Source organism: Hyla sarda, unplaced genomic scaffold, assembly GCF_029499605.1.
Source record: "Hyla sarda isolate aHylSar1 unplaced genomic scaffold, aHylSar1.hap1 scaffold_800, whole genome shotgun sequence".
NCBI lineage: Eukaryota > Metazoa > Chordata > Amphibia > Anura > Hylidae > Hyla > Hyla sarda.
This window is the reverse complement of record NW_026610826.1, coordinates 24,001-39,613: the sequence shown is the minus strand read 5'-3', so window position 1 is coordinate 39,613 and position 15,613 is coordinate 24,001. Positions and strand designations below refer to the sequence as shown.

Below are 15,613 nucleotides of genomic sequence, written 5' to 3'. Positions count from 1 at the left end.
GTACTGGTGGTTGACTGCCCCCCAGCCCAGAGTGTGCATGGAAAATTGTCTGGCAGCCTCCCTGACAGCAAGCAGTGATAGTGCCCATGAAGGGGACCTTGTTGGGCCCGCCCCTTTCACGGTTATCGCTTCTCGGCCTTTTGGCTAAGATCAAGTGTAGTATCTGTTCTTATCAGTTTAATATCTGATACGTCCCCTATCTGGGGACCATATATTAAATGGATTTTTGAGAACGGGGGCCGATTTCGAAGCTTACTTCCGTCGCCCTATGCATTGACCCGATATGGCAGTATCTTCGGGTACAGTGCACCACCCCCTTACAGGGTTAAAAAGAAAGATTCCTACTTTCATTGCTACCTGCTTGCTGGCTAGCCAGCTAGCCAGCCCTGTGGGCCTTGCTGCTGCAGCCAAAAAACAAAAGGTGGTGCTGCTGCTGCTGCTTCTGCTGCTTCTGCTTGTGTCTGGCCGCTGTTGGAGCGTCCAGGCACAGGACTTCTGCTGCTGCTGACTAAATGGCCTCCTTAATTGGATCATTTGAGTAGCCAGCACACCTGTGCAGGTAGGGCATGACATGATAGGCAGCTGCCTTGATAGCGGGTGGGTGCTGAATGTTCCTAATTGACAAAATAAGATTAATGCTTATGAAGAAATATAAAATCTCATCCCTTCCCCAATATCGCGCCACACCCCTACCCCTTAATTCCCTGGTTGAACTTGATGGACATATGTCTTTTTTCGACCGTACTAACTATGTAACTATGTAACATAACATGGGGGGGGGGGGGGGGGTCTCCTGGCTGTTCACACAGGTGTGTCATTGCTGTACATTGACCATGCATTGCTTCTGTGGTATTGCAAAGGCAAAGACAAATGCTTCCAGCCATCCATTGCACTAATGGATTGGTCATCAGCTGGCTGTCTATGTCCCGCATCAATATAGACCAAAGTACAGAGGGTTAGGCTATGCTATTGTGCACCTACCTGATGCATCAGAAGGTGCGAGGCCCTTGCTAAATTCTGTGCACAGACTTTGAGATCTATACTTTAGACTGTATCTAAACCTGCTCCAACATGGACTGACATTCTGGCCTACTTTCAGCCGATGCGACTTGTCTGTCGCTGAACAGTCGCTTTTTATGTATTCAGCACCTATGTATAATGTTGTAAAAATGCTCTAGAAGCTAAAGTCGCAGAAATGTCACACATATTTGGCCTGCAACTTTCTGTGCGACAAATTCAGACAGGAAAAATCAGTATAAATCCTTAGAAAATTATCCCCCAGTGTCTCCATCTGCTGGCGGTATTGAATAAGCATTGCTGCACTGATGGGGTATGCATTAGACGAAAAAAAAGAAGAAAAAGAAGAATAATACGCCCAGAAAAGAGGCGAAAAGGAGAAAAACGTAAAAAAACGTGAAAAAAAAGTAAGAGGAAGAGAAGGGAAAAAAAGGTGGAAATGGGTTTAAAAGTGATTTCGGCGGAGAAATATATATATATATATATATATATATATATATATATATATATATATATACGCGCACACACACACATATATATAAACGTATTCTCCGTTGAGATATTGCAGCCGCTGCTGTGTCCAGGCCCAGGAGCCTTAGCACTGTGCTGTGATGTCACTCAATACCACTGACATCACTAGGTGTAAACAACATCTCTCCTTTGCTGTGTATGTGACTATGGAGCTGTTTGGTGATGTCGTCTATTATGGCCTTCATAGAAGCAACAGGAGATTGTTGCATCCATCTAGAACCCTCAGAACTACAGTGCTATGATGTCACTCACTTCCACAGGCCTTGCAGAGTGTAAACAACAACAACCCAGCTTTGTTGTGTATGTAACCATAGGGATTTGTGATGTCACCTAGAACCTTCACAGCAGCGACAGCTTTATGAGGAGCATCAGCACTGCTCTGCCTGAGCAGAACCATCACCGCCATAGGTTGTCAAATAACCCGGATTTAACCCACACAGGTAAGTCCAATGGGGTGCAGGCATGTCCTCTATGCTTACAGCTTCCCGTGGGTGTTGGTTTGATACCGTTTGGGGACAGCCAAGGAGGCATCTGCAGGCAACAAAGGTAGGTGTGTGCTTGTGTGTGTGTTTCCTATGCAGATCCTAAGCCCAGTGTCACATGCAAGTAGGAGGAGTAAGAAGGGTTCCTGGCAAATCCGGGTTATGGATTGCATTTAAAAAGGCCCCGTGGGAGTGCAATGGGCCCCTGTCTTGCTGCTTAGCAATAATGGTATGGGTTTAGGTTCTGCTGTGTGTACTGGTGGTTGACTGCCCCCCAGCCCAGAGTGTGCATGGAAAATTGTCTGGCAGCCTCCCTGACAGCAAGCAGTGATAGTGCCCATGAAGGGGACCTTGTTGGGCCCGCCCCTTTCACGGTTATCGCTTCTCGGCCTTTTGGCTAAGATCAAGTGTAGTATCTGTTCTTATCAGTTTAATATCTGATACGTCCCCTATCTGGGGACCATATATTAAATGGATTTTTGAGAACGGGGGCCGATTTCGAAGCTTGCTTCCGTCGCCCTATGCATTGACCCGATATGGCAGTATCTTCGGGTACAGTGCACCACCCCCTTACAGGGTTAAAAAGAAAGATTCCTACTTTCATTGCTACCTGCTTGCTGGCTAGCCAGCTAGCCAGCCCTGTGGGCCTTGCTGCTGCAGCCAAAAAACAAAAGGTGGTGCTGCTGCTGCTGCTTCTGCTGCTTCTGCTTGTGTCTGGCCGCTGTTGGAGCGTCCAGGCACAGGACTTCTGCTGCTGCTGACTAAATGGCCTCCTTAATTGGATCATTTGAGTAGCCAGCACACCTGTGCAGGTAGGGCATGACATGATAGGCAGCTGCCTTGATAGCGGGTGGGTGCTGAATGTTCCTAATTGACAAAATAAGATTAATGCTTATGAAGAAATATAAAATCTCATCCCTTCCCCAATATCGCGCCACACCCCTACCCCTTAATTCCCTGGTTGAACTTGATGGACATATGTCTTTTTTCGACCGTACTAACTATGTAACTATGTAACATAACATGGGGGGGGGGGGGGGGGGTCTCCTGGCTGTTCACACAGGTGTGTCATTGCTGTACATTGACCATGCATTGCTTCTGTGGTATTGCAAAGGCAAAGACAAATGCTTCCAGCCATCCATTGCACTAATGGATTGGTCATCAGCTGGCTGTCTATGTCCCGCATCAATATAGACCAAAGTACAGAGGGTTAGGCTATGCTATTGTGCACCTACCTGATGCATCAGAAGGTGCGAGGCCCTTGCTAAATTCTGTGCACAGACTTTGAGATCTATACTTTAGACTGTATCTAAACCTGCTCCAACATGGACTGACATTCTGGCCTACTTTCAGCGGATGCGACTTGTCTGTCGCTGAACAGTCGCTTTTTATGTATTCAGCACCTATGTATAATGTTGTAAAAATGCTCTAGAAGCTAAAGTCGCAGAAATGTCACACATATTTGGCCTGCAACTTTCTGTGCGACAAATTCAGACAGGAAAAATCAGTATAAATCCTTAGAAAATTATCCCCCAGTGTCTCCATCTGCTGGCGGTATTGAATAAGCATTGCTGCACTGATGGGGTATGCATTAGACGAAAAAAAAGAAGAAAAAGAAGAATAATACGCCCAGAAAAGAGGCGAAAAGGAGAAAAACGTAAAAAAACGTGAAAAAAAAGTAAGAGGAAGAGAAGGGAAAAAAAGGTGGAAATGGGTTTAAAAGTGATTTCGGCGGAGAATATATATATATATATATATATATATATATATATATATATATATACGCGCACACACACACATATATATAAACGTATTCTCCGTTGAGATATTGCAGCCGCTGCTGTGTCCAGGCCCAGGAGCCTTAGCACTGTGCTGTGATGTCACTCAATACCACTGACATCACTAGGTGTAAACAACATCTCTCCTTTGCTGTGTATGTGACTATGGAGCTGTTTGGTGATGTCGTCTATTATGGCCTTCATAGAAGCAACAGGAGATTGTTGCATCCATCTAGAACCCTCAGAACTACAGTGCTATGATGTCACTCACTTCCACAGGCCTTGCAGAGTGTAAACAACAACAACCCAGCTTTGTTGTGTATGTAACCATAGGGATTTGTGATGTCACCTAGAACCTTCACAGCAGCGACAGCTTTATGAGGAGCATCAGCACTGCTCTGCCTGAGCAGAACCATCACCGCCATAGGTTGTCAAATAACCCGGATTTAACCCACACAGGTAAGTCCAATGGGGTGCAGGCATGTCCTCTATGCTTACAGCTTCCCGTGGGTGTTGGTTTGATACCGTTTGGGGACAGCCAAGGAGGCATCTGCAGGCAACAAAGGTAGGTGTGTGCTTGTGTGTGTGTTTCCTATGCAGATCCTAAGCCCAGTGTCACATGCAAGTAGGAGGAGTAAGAAGGGTTCCTGGCAAATCCGGGTTATGGATTGCATTTAAAAAGGCCCCGTGGGAGTGCAATGGGCCCCTGTCTTGCTGCTTAGCAATAATGGTATGGGTTTAGGTTCTGCTGTGTGTACTGGTGGTTGACTGCCCCCCAGCCCAGAGTGTGCATGGAAAATTGTCTGGCAGCCTCCCTGACAGCAAGCAGTGATAGTGCCCATGAAGGGGACCTTGTTGGGCCCGCCCCTTTCACGGTTATCGCTTCTCGGCCTTTTGGCTAAGATCAAGTGTAGTATCTGTTCTTATCAGTTTAATATCTGATACGTCCCCTATCTGGGGACCATATATTAAATGGATTTTTGAGAACGGGGGCCAATTTCGAAGCTTGCTTCCGTCGCCCTATGCATTGACCCGATATGGCAGTATCTTCGGGTACAGTGCACCACCCCCTTACAGGGTTAAAAAGAAAGATTCCTACTTTCATTGCTACCTGCTTGCTGGCTAGCCAGCTAGCCAGCCCTGTGGGCCTTGCTGCTGCAGCCAAAAAACAAAAGGTGGTGCTGCTGCTGCTGCTTCTGCTGCTTCTGCTTGTGTCTGGCCGCTGTTGGAGCGTCCAGGCACAGGACTTCTGCTGCTGCTGACTAAATGGCCTCCTTAATTGGATCATTTGAGTAGCCAGCACACCTGTGCAGGTAGGGCATGACATGATAGGCAGCTGCCTTGATAGCGGGTGGGTGCTGAATGTTCCTAATTGACAAAATAAGATTAATGCTTATGAAGAAATATAAAATCTCATCCCTTCCCCAATATCGCGCCACACCCCTACCCCTTAATTCCCTGGTTGAACTTGATGGACATATGTCTTTTTTCGACCGTACTAACTATGTAACTATGTAACATAACATGGGGGGGTCTCCTGGCTGTTCACACAGGTGTGTCATTGCTGTACATTGACCATGCATTGCTTCTGTGGTATTGCAAAGGCAAAGACAAATGCTTCCAGCCATCCATTGCACTAATGGATTGGTCATCAGCTGGCTGTCTATGTCCCGCATCAATATAGACCAAAGTACAGAGGGTTAGGCTATGCTATTGTGCACCTACCTGATGCATCAGAAGGTGCGAGGCCCTTGCTAAATTCTGTGCACAGACTTTGAGATCTATACTTTAGACTGTATCTAAACCTGCTCCAACATGGACTGACATTCTGGCCTACTTTCAGCCGATGCGACTTGTCTGTCGCTGAACAGTCGCTTTTTATGTATTCAGCACCTATGTATAATGTTGTAAAAATGCTCTAGAAGCTAAAGTCGCAGAAATGTCACACATATTTGGCCTGCAACTTTCTGTGCGACAAATTCAGACAGGAAAAATCAGTATAAATCCTTAGAAAATTATCCCCCAGTGTCTCCATCTGCTGGCGGTATTGAATAAGCATTGCTGCACTGATGGGGTATGCATTAGACGAAAAAAAAGAAGAAAAAGAAGAATAATACGCCCAGAAAAGAGGCGAAAAGGAGAAAAACGTAAAAAAACGTGAAAAAAAAGTAAGAGGAAGAGAAGGGAAAAAAAGGTGGAAATGGGTTTAAAAGTGATTTCGGCGGAGAATATATATATATATATATATATATATATATATATATATATATATACGCGCACACACACACATATATATAAACGTATTCTCCGTTGAGATATTGCAGCCGCTGCTGTGTCCAGGCCCAGGAGCCTTAGCACTGTGCTGTGATGTCACTCAATACCACTGACATCACTAGGTGTAAACAACATCTCTCCTTTGCTGTGTATGTGACTATGGAGCTGTTTGGTGATGTCGTCTATTATGGCCTTCATAGAAGCAACAGGAGATTGTTGCATCCATCTAGAACCCTCAGAACTACAGTGCTATGATGTCACTCACTTCCACAGGCCTTGCAGAGTGTAAACAACAACAACCCAGCTTTGTTGTGTATGTAACCATAGGGATTTGTGATGTCACCTAGAACCTTCACAGCAGCGACAGCTTTATGAGGAGCATCAGCACTGCTCTGCCTGAGCAGAACCATCACCGCCATAGGTTGTCAAATAACCCGGATTTAACCCACACAGGTAAGTCCAATGGGGTGCAGGCATGTCCTCTATGCTTACAGCTTCCCGTGGGTGTTGGTTTGATACCGTTTGGGGACAGCCAAGGAGGCATCTGCAGGCAACAAAGGTAGGTGTGTGCTTGTGTGTGTGTTTCCTATGCAGATCCTAAGCCCAGTGTCACATGCAAGTAGGAGGAGTAAGAAGGGTTCCTGGCAAATCCGGGTTATGGATTGCATTTAAAAAGGCCCCGTGGGAGTGCAATGGGCCCCTGTCTTGCTGCTTAGCAATAATGGTATGGGTTTAGGTTCTGCTGTGTGTACTGGTGGTTGACTGCCCCCCAGCCCAGAGTGTGCATGGAAAATTGTCTGGCAGCCTCCCTGACAGCAAGCAGTGATAGTGCCCATGAAGGGGACCTTGTTGGGCCCGCCCCTTTCACGGTTATCGCTTCTCGGCCTTTTGGCTAAGATCAAGTGTAGTATCTGTTCTTATCAGTTTAATATCTGATACGTCCCCTATCTGGGGACCATATATTAAATGGATTTTTGAGAACGGGGGCCGATTTCGAAGCTTGCTTCCGTCGCCCTATGCATTGACCCGATATGGCAGTATCTTCGGGTACAGTGCACCACCCCCTTACAGGGTTAAAAAGAAAGATTCCTACTTTCATTGCTACCTGCTTGCTGGCTAGCCAGCTAGCCAGCCCTGTGGGCCTTGCTGCTGCAGCCAAAAAACAAAAGGTGGTGCTGCTGCTGCTGCTTCTGCTTGTGTCTGGCCGCTGTTGGAGCGTCCAGGCACAGGACTTCTGCTGCTGCTGACTAAATGGCCTCCTTAATTGGATCATTTGAGTAGCCAGCACACCTGTGCAGGTAGGGCATGACATGATAGGCAGCTGCCTTGATAGCGGGTGGGTGCTGAATGTTCCTAATTGACAAAATAAGATTAATGCTTATGAAGAAATATAAAATCTCATCCCTTCCCCAATATCGCGCCACACCCCTACCCCTTAATTCCCTGGTTGAACTTGATGGACATATGTCTTTTTTCGACCGTACTAACTATGTAACTATGTAACATAACATGGGGGGGGGTCTCCTGGCTGTTCACACAGGTGTGTCATTGCTGTACATTGACCATGCATTGCTTCTGTGGTATTGCAAAGGCAAAGACAAATGCTTCCAGCCATCCATTGCACTAATGGATTGGTCATCAGCTGGCTGTCTATGTCCCGCATCAATATAGACCAAAGTACAGAGGGTTAGGCTATGCTATTGTGCACCTACCTGATGCATCAGAAGGTGCGAGGCCCTTGCTAAATTCTGTGCACAGACTTTGAGATCTATACTTTAGACTGTATCTAAACCTGCTCCAACATGGACTGACATTCTGGCCTACTTTCAGCCGATGCGACTTGTCTGTCGCTGAACAGTCGCTTTTTATGTATTCAGCACCTATGTATAATGTTGTAAAAATGCTCTAGAAGCTAAAGTCGCAGAAATGTCACACATATTTGGCCTGCAACTTTCTGTGCGACAAATTCAGACAGGAAAAATCAGTATAAATCCTTAGAAAATTATCCCCCAGTGTCTCCATCTGCTGGCGGTATTGAATAAGCATTGCTGCACTGATGGGGTATGCATTAGACGAAAAAAAAGAAGAAAAAGAAGAATAATACGCCCAGAAAAGAGGCGAAAAGGAGAAAAACGTAAAAAAACGTGAAAAAAAAGTAAGAGGAAGAGAAGGGAAAAAAAGGTGGAAATGGGTTTAAAAGTGATTTCGGCGGAGAATATATATATATATATATATATATATATATATATATATATATATATATACGCGCACACACACACATATATATAAACGTATTCTCCGTTGAGATATTGCAGCCGCTGCTGTGTCCAGGCCCAGGAGCCTTAGCACTGTGCTGTGATGTCACTCAATACCACTGACATCACTAGGTGTAAACAACATCTCTCCTTTGCTGTGTATGTGACTATGGAGCTGTTTGGTGATGTCGTCTATTATGGCCTTCATAGAAGCAACAGGAGATTGTTGCATCCATCTAGAACCCTCAGAACTACAGTGCTATGATGTCACTCACTTCCACAGGCCTTGCAGAGTGTAAACAACAACAACCCAGCTTTGTTGTGTATGTAACCATAGGGATTTGCATAGAAGCAAACAGGAGATTGTTGCATCCATCAGCGACTGCTCTGGGGCACAGATGCTATGCTGAGAACCATCACCGCCATAGGTTGTCAAATAACCCGGATTTAACCCACACAGGTAAGTCCAATGGGGTGCAGGCATGTCCTCTATGCTTACAGCTTCCCGTGGGTGTTGGTTTGATACCGTTTGGGGACAGCCATGGAGGCATCTGCAGGCAACAAAGGTAGGTGTGTGCTTGTGTGTGTGTTTCCTATGCAGATCCTAAGCCCAGTGTCACATGCAAGTAGGAGGAGTAAGAAGGGTTCCTGGCAAATCCGGGTTATGGATTGCATTTAAAAAGGCCCCGTGGGAGTGCAATGGGCCCCTGTCTTGCTGCTTAGCAATAATGGTATGGGTTTAGGTTCTGCTGTGTGTACTGGTGGTTGACTGCCCCCCAGCCCAGAGTGTGCATGGAAAATTGTCTGGCAGCCTCCCTGACAGCAAGCAGTGATAGTGCCCATGAAGGGGACCTTGTTGGGCCCGCCCCTTTCACGGTTATCGCTTCTCGGCCTTTTGGCTAAGATCAAGTGTAGTATCTGTTCTTATCAGTTTAATATCTGATACGTCCCCTATCTGGGGACCATATATTAAATGGATTTTTGAGAACGGGGGCCGATTTCGAAGCTTGCTTCCGTCGCCCTATGCATTGACCCGATATGGCAGTATCTTCGGGTACAGTGCACCACCCCCTTACAGGGTTAAAAAGAAAGATTCCTACTTTCATTGCTACCTGCTTGCTGGCTAGCCAGCTAGCCAGCCCTGTGGGCCTTGCTGCTGCAGCCAAAAAACAAAAGGTGGTGCTGCTGCTGCTGCTTCTGCTGCTTCTGCTTGTGTCTGGCCGCTGTTGGAGCGTCCAGGCACAGGACTTCTGCTGCTGCTGACTAAATGGCCTCCTTAATTGGATCACATTTGAGTAGCCAGCACACCTGTGCAGGTAGGGCATGACATGATAGGCAGCTGCCTTGATAGCGGGTGGGTGCTGAATGTTCCTAATTGACAAAATAAGATTAATGCTTATGAAGAAATATAAAATCTCATCCCTTCCCCAATATCGCGCCACACCCCTACCCCTTAATTCCCTGGTTGAACTTGATGGACATATGTCTTTTTTCGACCGTACTAACTATGTAACTATGTAACATAACATGGGGGGGGGGGGGGGGTCTCCTGGCTGTTCACACAGGTGTGTCATTGCTGTACATTGACCATGCATTGCTTCTGTGGTATTGCAAAGGCAAAGACAAATGCTTCCAGCCATCCATTGCACTAATGGATTGGTCATCAGCTGGCTGTCTATGTCCCGCATCAATATAGACCAAAGTACAGAGGGTTAGGCTATGCTATTGTGCACCTACCTGATGCATCAGAAGGTGCGAGGCCCTTGCTAAATTCTGTGCACAGACTTTGAGATCTATACTTTAGACTGTATCTAAACCTGCTCCAACATGGACTGACATTCTGGCCTACTTTCAGCCGATGCGACTTGTCTGTCGCTGAACAGTCGCTTTTTATGTATTCAGCACCTATGTATAATGTTGTAAAAATGCTCTAGAAGCTAAAGTCGCAGAAATGTCACACATATTTGGCCTGCAACTTTCTGTGCGACAAATTCAGACAGGAAAAATCAGTATAAATCCTTAGAAAATTATCCCCCAGTGTCTCCATCTGCTGGCGGTATTGAATAAGCATTGCTGCACTGATGGGGTATGCATTAGACGAAAAAAAAGAAGAAAAAGAAGAATAATACGCCCAGAAAAGAGGCGAAAAGGAGAAAAACGTAAAAAAACGTGAAAAAAAAGTAAGAGGAAGAGAAGGGAAAAAAAGGTGGAAATGGGTTTAAAAGTGATTTCGGCGGAGAAATATATATATATATATATATATATATATATATATATATATATATATGCGCACACACACACATATATATAAACGTATTCTCCGTTGAGATATTGCAGCCGCTGCTGTGTCCAGGCCCAGGAGCCTTAGCACTGTGCTGTGATGTCACTCAATACCACTGACATCACTAGGTGTAAACAACATCTCTCCTTTGCTGTGTATGTGACTATGGAGCTGTTTGGTGATGTCGTCTATTATGGCCTTCATAGAAGCAACAGGAGATTGTTGCATCCATCTAGAACCCTCAGAACTACAGTGCTATGATGTCACTCACTTCCACAGGCCTTGCAGAGTGTAAACAACAACAACCCAGCTTTGTTGTGTATGTAACCATAGGGATTTGTGATGTCACCTAGAACCTTCACAGCAGCGACAGCTTTATGAGGAGCATCAGCACTGCTCTGCCTGAGCAGAACCATCACCGCCATAGGTTGTCAAATAACCCGGATTTAACCCACACAGGTAAGTCCAATGGGGTGCAGGCATGTCCTCTATGCTTACAGCTTCCCGTGGGTGTTGGTTTGATACCGTTTGGGGACAGCCAAGGAGGCATCTGCAGGCAACAAAGGTAGGTGTGTGCTTGTGTGTGTGTTTCCTATGCAGATCCTAAGCCCAGTGTCACATGCAAGTAGGAGGAGTAAGAAGGGTTCCTGGCAAATCCGGGTTATGGATTGCATTTAAAAAGGCCCCGTGGGAGTGCAATGGGCCCCTGTCTTGCTGCTTAGCAATAATGGTATGGGTTTAGGTTCTGCTGTGTGTACTGGTGGTTGACTGCCCCCCAGCCCAGAGTGTGCATGGAAAATTGTCTGGCAGCCTCCCTGACAGCAAGCAGTGATAGTGCCCATGAAGGGGACCTTGTTGGGCCCGCCCCTTTCACGGTTATCGCTTCTCGGCCTTTTGGCTAAGATCAAGTGTAGTATCTGTTCTTATCAGTTTAATATCTGATACGTCCCCTATCTGGGGACCATATATTAAATGGATTTTTGAGAACGGGGGCCGATTTCGAAGCTTGCTTCCGTCGCCCTATGCATTGACCCGATATGGCAGTATCTTCGGGTACAGTGCACCACCCCCTTACAGGGTTAAAAAGAAAGATTCCTACTTTCATTGCTACCTGCTTGCTGGCTAGCCAGCTAGCCAGCCCTGTGGGCCTTGCTGCTGCAGCCAAAAAACAAAAGGTGGTGCTGCTGCTGCTGCTTCTGCTGCTTCTGCTTGTGTCTGGCCGCTGTTGGAGCGTCCAGGCACAGGACTTCTGCTGCTGCTGACTAAATGGCCTCCTTAATTGGATCATTTGAGTAGCCAGCACACCTGTGCAGGTAGGGCATGACATGATAGGCAGCTGCCTTGATAGCGGGTGGGTGCTGAATGTTCCTAATTGACAAAATAAGATTAATGCTTATGAAGAAATATAAAATCTCATCCCTTCCCCAATATCGCGCCACACCCCTACCCCTTAATTCCCTGGTTGAACTTGATGGACATATGTCTTTTTTCGACCGTACTAACTATGTAACTATGTAACATAACATGGGGGGGGGGGGGGGGGGGGGTCTCCTGGCTGTTCACACAGGTGTGTCATTGCTGTACATTGACCATGCATTGCTTCTGTGGTATTGCAAAGGCAAAGACAAATGCTTCCAGCCATCCATTGCACTAATGGATTGGTCATCAGCTGGCTGTCTATGTCCCGCATCAATATAGACCAAAGTACAGAGGGTTAGGCTATGCTATTGTGCACCTACCTGATGCATCAGAAGGTGCGAGGCCCTTGCTAAATTCTGTGCACAGACTTTGAGATCTATACTTTAGACTGTATCTAAACCTGCTCCAACATGGACTGACATTCTGGCCTACTTTCAGCCGATGCGACTTGTCTGTCGCTGAACAGTCGCTTTTTATGTATTCAGCACCTATGTATAATGTTGTAAAAATGCTCTAGAAGCTAAAGTCGCAGAAATGTCACACATATTTGGCCTGCAACTTTCTGTGCGACAAATTCAGACAGGAAAAATCAGTATAAATCCTTAGAAAATTATCCCCCAGTGTCTCCATCTGCTGGCGGTATTGAATAAGCATTGCTGCACTGATGGGGTATGCATTAGACGAAAAAAAAGAAGAAAAAGAAGAATAATACGCCCAGAAAAGAGGCGAAAAGGAGAAAAACTTAAAAAAACGTGAAAAAAAAGTAAGAGGAAGAGAAGGGAAAAAAAGGTGGAAATGGGTTTAAAAGTGATTTCGGCGGAGAAATATATATATATATATATATATATATATATATATATATACGCGCACACACACACATATATATAAACGTATTCTCCGTTGAGATATTGCAGCCGCTGCTGTGTCCAGGCCCAGGAGCCTTAGCACTGTGCTGTGATGTCACTCAATACCACTGACATCACTAGGTGTAAACAACATCTCTCCTTTGCTGTGTATGTGACTATGGAGCTGTTTGGTGATGTCGTCTATTATGGCCTTCATAGAAGCAACAGGAGATTGTTGCATCCATCTAGAACCCTCAGAACTACAGTGCTATGATGTCACTCACTTCCACAGGCCTTGCAGAGTGTAAACAACAACAACCCAGCTTTGTTGTGTATGTAACCATAGGGATTTGTGATGTCACCTAGAACCTTCACAGCAGCGACAGCTTTATGAGGAGCATCAGCACTGCTCTGCCTGAGCAGAACCATCACCGCCATAGGTTGTCAAATAACCCGGATTTAACCCACACAGGTAAGTCCAATGGGGTGCAGGCATGTCCTCTATGCTTACAGCTTCCCGTGGGTGTTGGTTTGATACCGTTTGGGGACAGCCAAGGAGGCATCTGCAGGCAACAAAGGTAGGTGTGTGCTTGTGTGTGTGTTTCCTATGCAGATCCTAAGCCCAGTGTCACATGCAAGTAGGAGGAGTAAGAAGGGTTCCTGGCAAATCCGGGTTATGGATTGCATTTAAAAAGGCCCCGTGGGAGTGCAATGGGCCTCTGTCTTGCTGCTTAGCAATAATGGTATGGGTTTAGGTTCTGCTGTGTGTACTGGTGGTTGACTGCCCCCCAGCCCAGAGTGTGCATGGAAAATTGTCTGGCAGCCTCCCTGACAGCAAGCAGTGATAGTGCCCATGAAGGGGACCTTGTTGGGCCCGCCCCTTTCACGGTTATCGCTTCTCGGCCTTTTGGCTAAGATCAAGTGTAGTATCTGTTCTTATCAGTTTAATATCTGATACGTCCCCTATCTGGGGACCATATATTAAATGGATTTTTGAGAACGGGGGCCGATTTCGAAGCTTGCTTCCGTCGCCCTATGCATTGACCCGATATGGCAGTATCTTCGGGTACAGTGCACCACCCCCTTACAGGGTTAAAAAGAAAGATTCCTACTTTCATTGCTACCTGCTTGCTGGCTAGCCAGCTAGCCAGCCCTGTGGGCCTTGCTGCTGCAGCCAAAAAACAAAAGGTGGTGCTGCTGCTGCTGCTTCTGCTGCTTCTGCTTGTGTCTGGCCGCTGTTGGAGCGTCCAGGCACAGGACTTCTGCTGCTGCTGACTAAATGGCCTCCTTAATTGGATCATTTGAGTAGCCAGCACACCTGTGCAGGTAGGGCATGACATGATAGGCAGCTGCCTTGATAGCGGGTGGGTGCTGAATGTTCCTAATTGACAAAATAAGATTAATGCTTATGAAGAAATATAAAATCTCATCCCTTCCCCAATATCGCGCCACACCCCTACCCCTTAATTCCCTGGTTGAACTTGATGGACATATGTCTTTTTTCGACCGTACTAACTATGTAACTATGTAACATAACATGGGGGGGGGGGGGGGGGGGGTCTCCTGGCTGTTCACACAGGTGTGTCATTGCTGTACATTGACCATGCATTGCTTCTGTGGTATTGCAAAGGCAAAGACAAATGCTTCCAGCCATCCATTGCACTAATGGATTGGTCATCAGCTGGCTGTCTATGTCCCGCATCAATATAGACCAAAGTACAGAGGGTTAGGCTATGCTATTGTGCACCTACCTGATGCATCAGAAGGTGCGAGGCCCTTGCTAAATTCTGTGCACAGACTTTGAGATCTATACTTTAGACTGTATCTAAACCTGCTCCAACATGGACTGACATTCTGGCCTACTTTCAGCCGATGCGACTTGTCTGTCGCTGAACAGTCGCTTTTTATGTATTCAGCACCTATGTATAATGTTGTAAAAATGCTCTAGAAGCTAAAGTCGCAGAAATGTCACACATATTTGGCCTGCAACTTTCTGTGCGACAAATTCAGACAGGAAAAATCAGTATAAATCCTTAGAAAATTATCCCCCAGTGTCTCCATCTGCTGGCGGTATTGAATAAGCATTGCTGCACTGATGGGGTATGCATTAGACGAAAAAAAAGAAGAAAAAGAAGAATAATACGCCCAGAAAAGAGGCGAAAAGGAGAAAAACGTAAAAAAACGTGAAAAAAAAGTAAGAGGAAGAGAAGGGAAAAAAAGGTGGAAATGGGTTTAAAAGTGATTTCGGCGGAGAAATATATATATATATATATATATATATATATATATATATATATATACGCGCACACACACACATATATATAAACGTATTCTCCGTTGAGATATTGCAGCCGCTGCTGTGTCCAGGCCCAGGAGCCTTAGCACTGTGCTGTGATGTCACTCAATACCACTGACATCACTAGGTGTAAACAACATCTCTCCTTTGCTGTGTATGTGACTATGGAGCTGTTTGGTGATGTCGTCTATTATGGCCTTCATAGAAGCAACAGGAGATTGTTGCATCCATCTAGAACCCTCAGAACTACAGTGCTATGATGTCACTCACTTCCACAGGCCTTGCAGAGTGTAAACAACAACAACCCAGCTTTGTTGTGTATGTAACCATAGGGATTTGTGATGTCACCTAGAACCTTCACAGCAGCGACAGCTTTATGAGGAGCATCAGCACTGCTCTGCCTGAGCAGAATCATCACCGCCATAGGTTGTCAAA

The 15,613-nt window shown here is 45.9% G+C and overlaps 7 non-coding genes across 7 annotated transcripts; all 7 read left to right on the top strand.

The window, feature by feature from the left end:
- Positions 1-124: 124 nt before the first annotated feature.
- LOC130346737 (U2 spliceosomal RNA) lies at positions 125-315 on the top strand. Its single transcript, XR_008884887.1, has one exon. It is a non-coding gene; the product is annotated as a U2 spliceosomal RNA (small nuclear RNA).
- A 2,092-nt stretch (positions 316-2,407) lies between these two features.
- On the top strand, positions 2,408-2,598 carry LOC130346751 (U2 spliceosomal RNA). Its single transcript, XR_008884899.1, has one exon. It is a non-coding gene; the product is annotated as a U2 spliceosomal RNA (small nuclear RNA).
- A 2,088-nt stretch (positions 2,599-4,686) lies between these two features.
- LOC130346719 (U2 spliceosomal RNA) lies at positions 4,687-4,877 on the top strand. The gene has a single exon (XR_008884871.1). It is a non-coding gene; the product is annotated as a U2 spliceosomal RNA (small nuclear RNA).
- Positions 4,878-6,954: 2,077 nt separating this feature from the next.
- Positions 6,955-7,145, top strand: LOC130346750 (U2 spliceosomal RNA). Its single transcript, XR_008884898.1, has one exon. It is a non-coding gene; the product is annotated as a U2 spliceosomal RNA (small nuclear RNA).
- Positions 7,146-9,216: 2,071 nt separating this feature from the next.
- On the top strand, positions 9,217-9,407 carry LOC130346749 (U2 spliceosomal RNA). The gene has a single exon (XR_008884897.1). It is a non-coding gene; the product is annotated as a U2 spliceosomal RNA (small nuclear RNA).
- A 2,089-nt stretch (positions 9,408-11,496) lies between these two features.
- LOC130346748 (U2 spliceosomal RNA) lies at positions 11,497-11,687 on the top strand. Its single transcript, XR_008884896.1, has one exon. It is a non-coding gene; the product is annotated as a U2 spliceosomal RNA (small nuclear RNA).
- Positions 11,688-13,773: 2,086 nt separating this feature from the next.
- LOC130346747 (U2 spliceosomal RNA) lies at positions 13,774-13,964 on the top strand. Its single transcript, XR_008884895.1, has one exon. It is a non-coding gene; the product is annotated as a U2 spliceosomal RNA (small nuclear RNA).
- Positions 13,965-15,613: the final 1,649 nt, after the last annotated feature.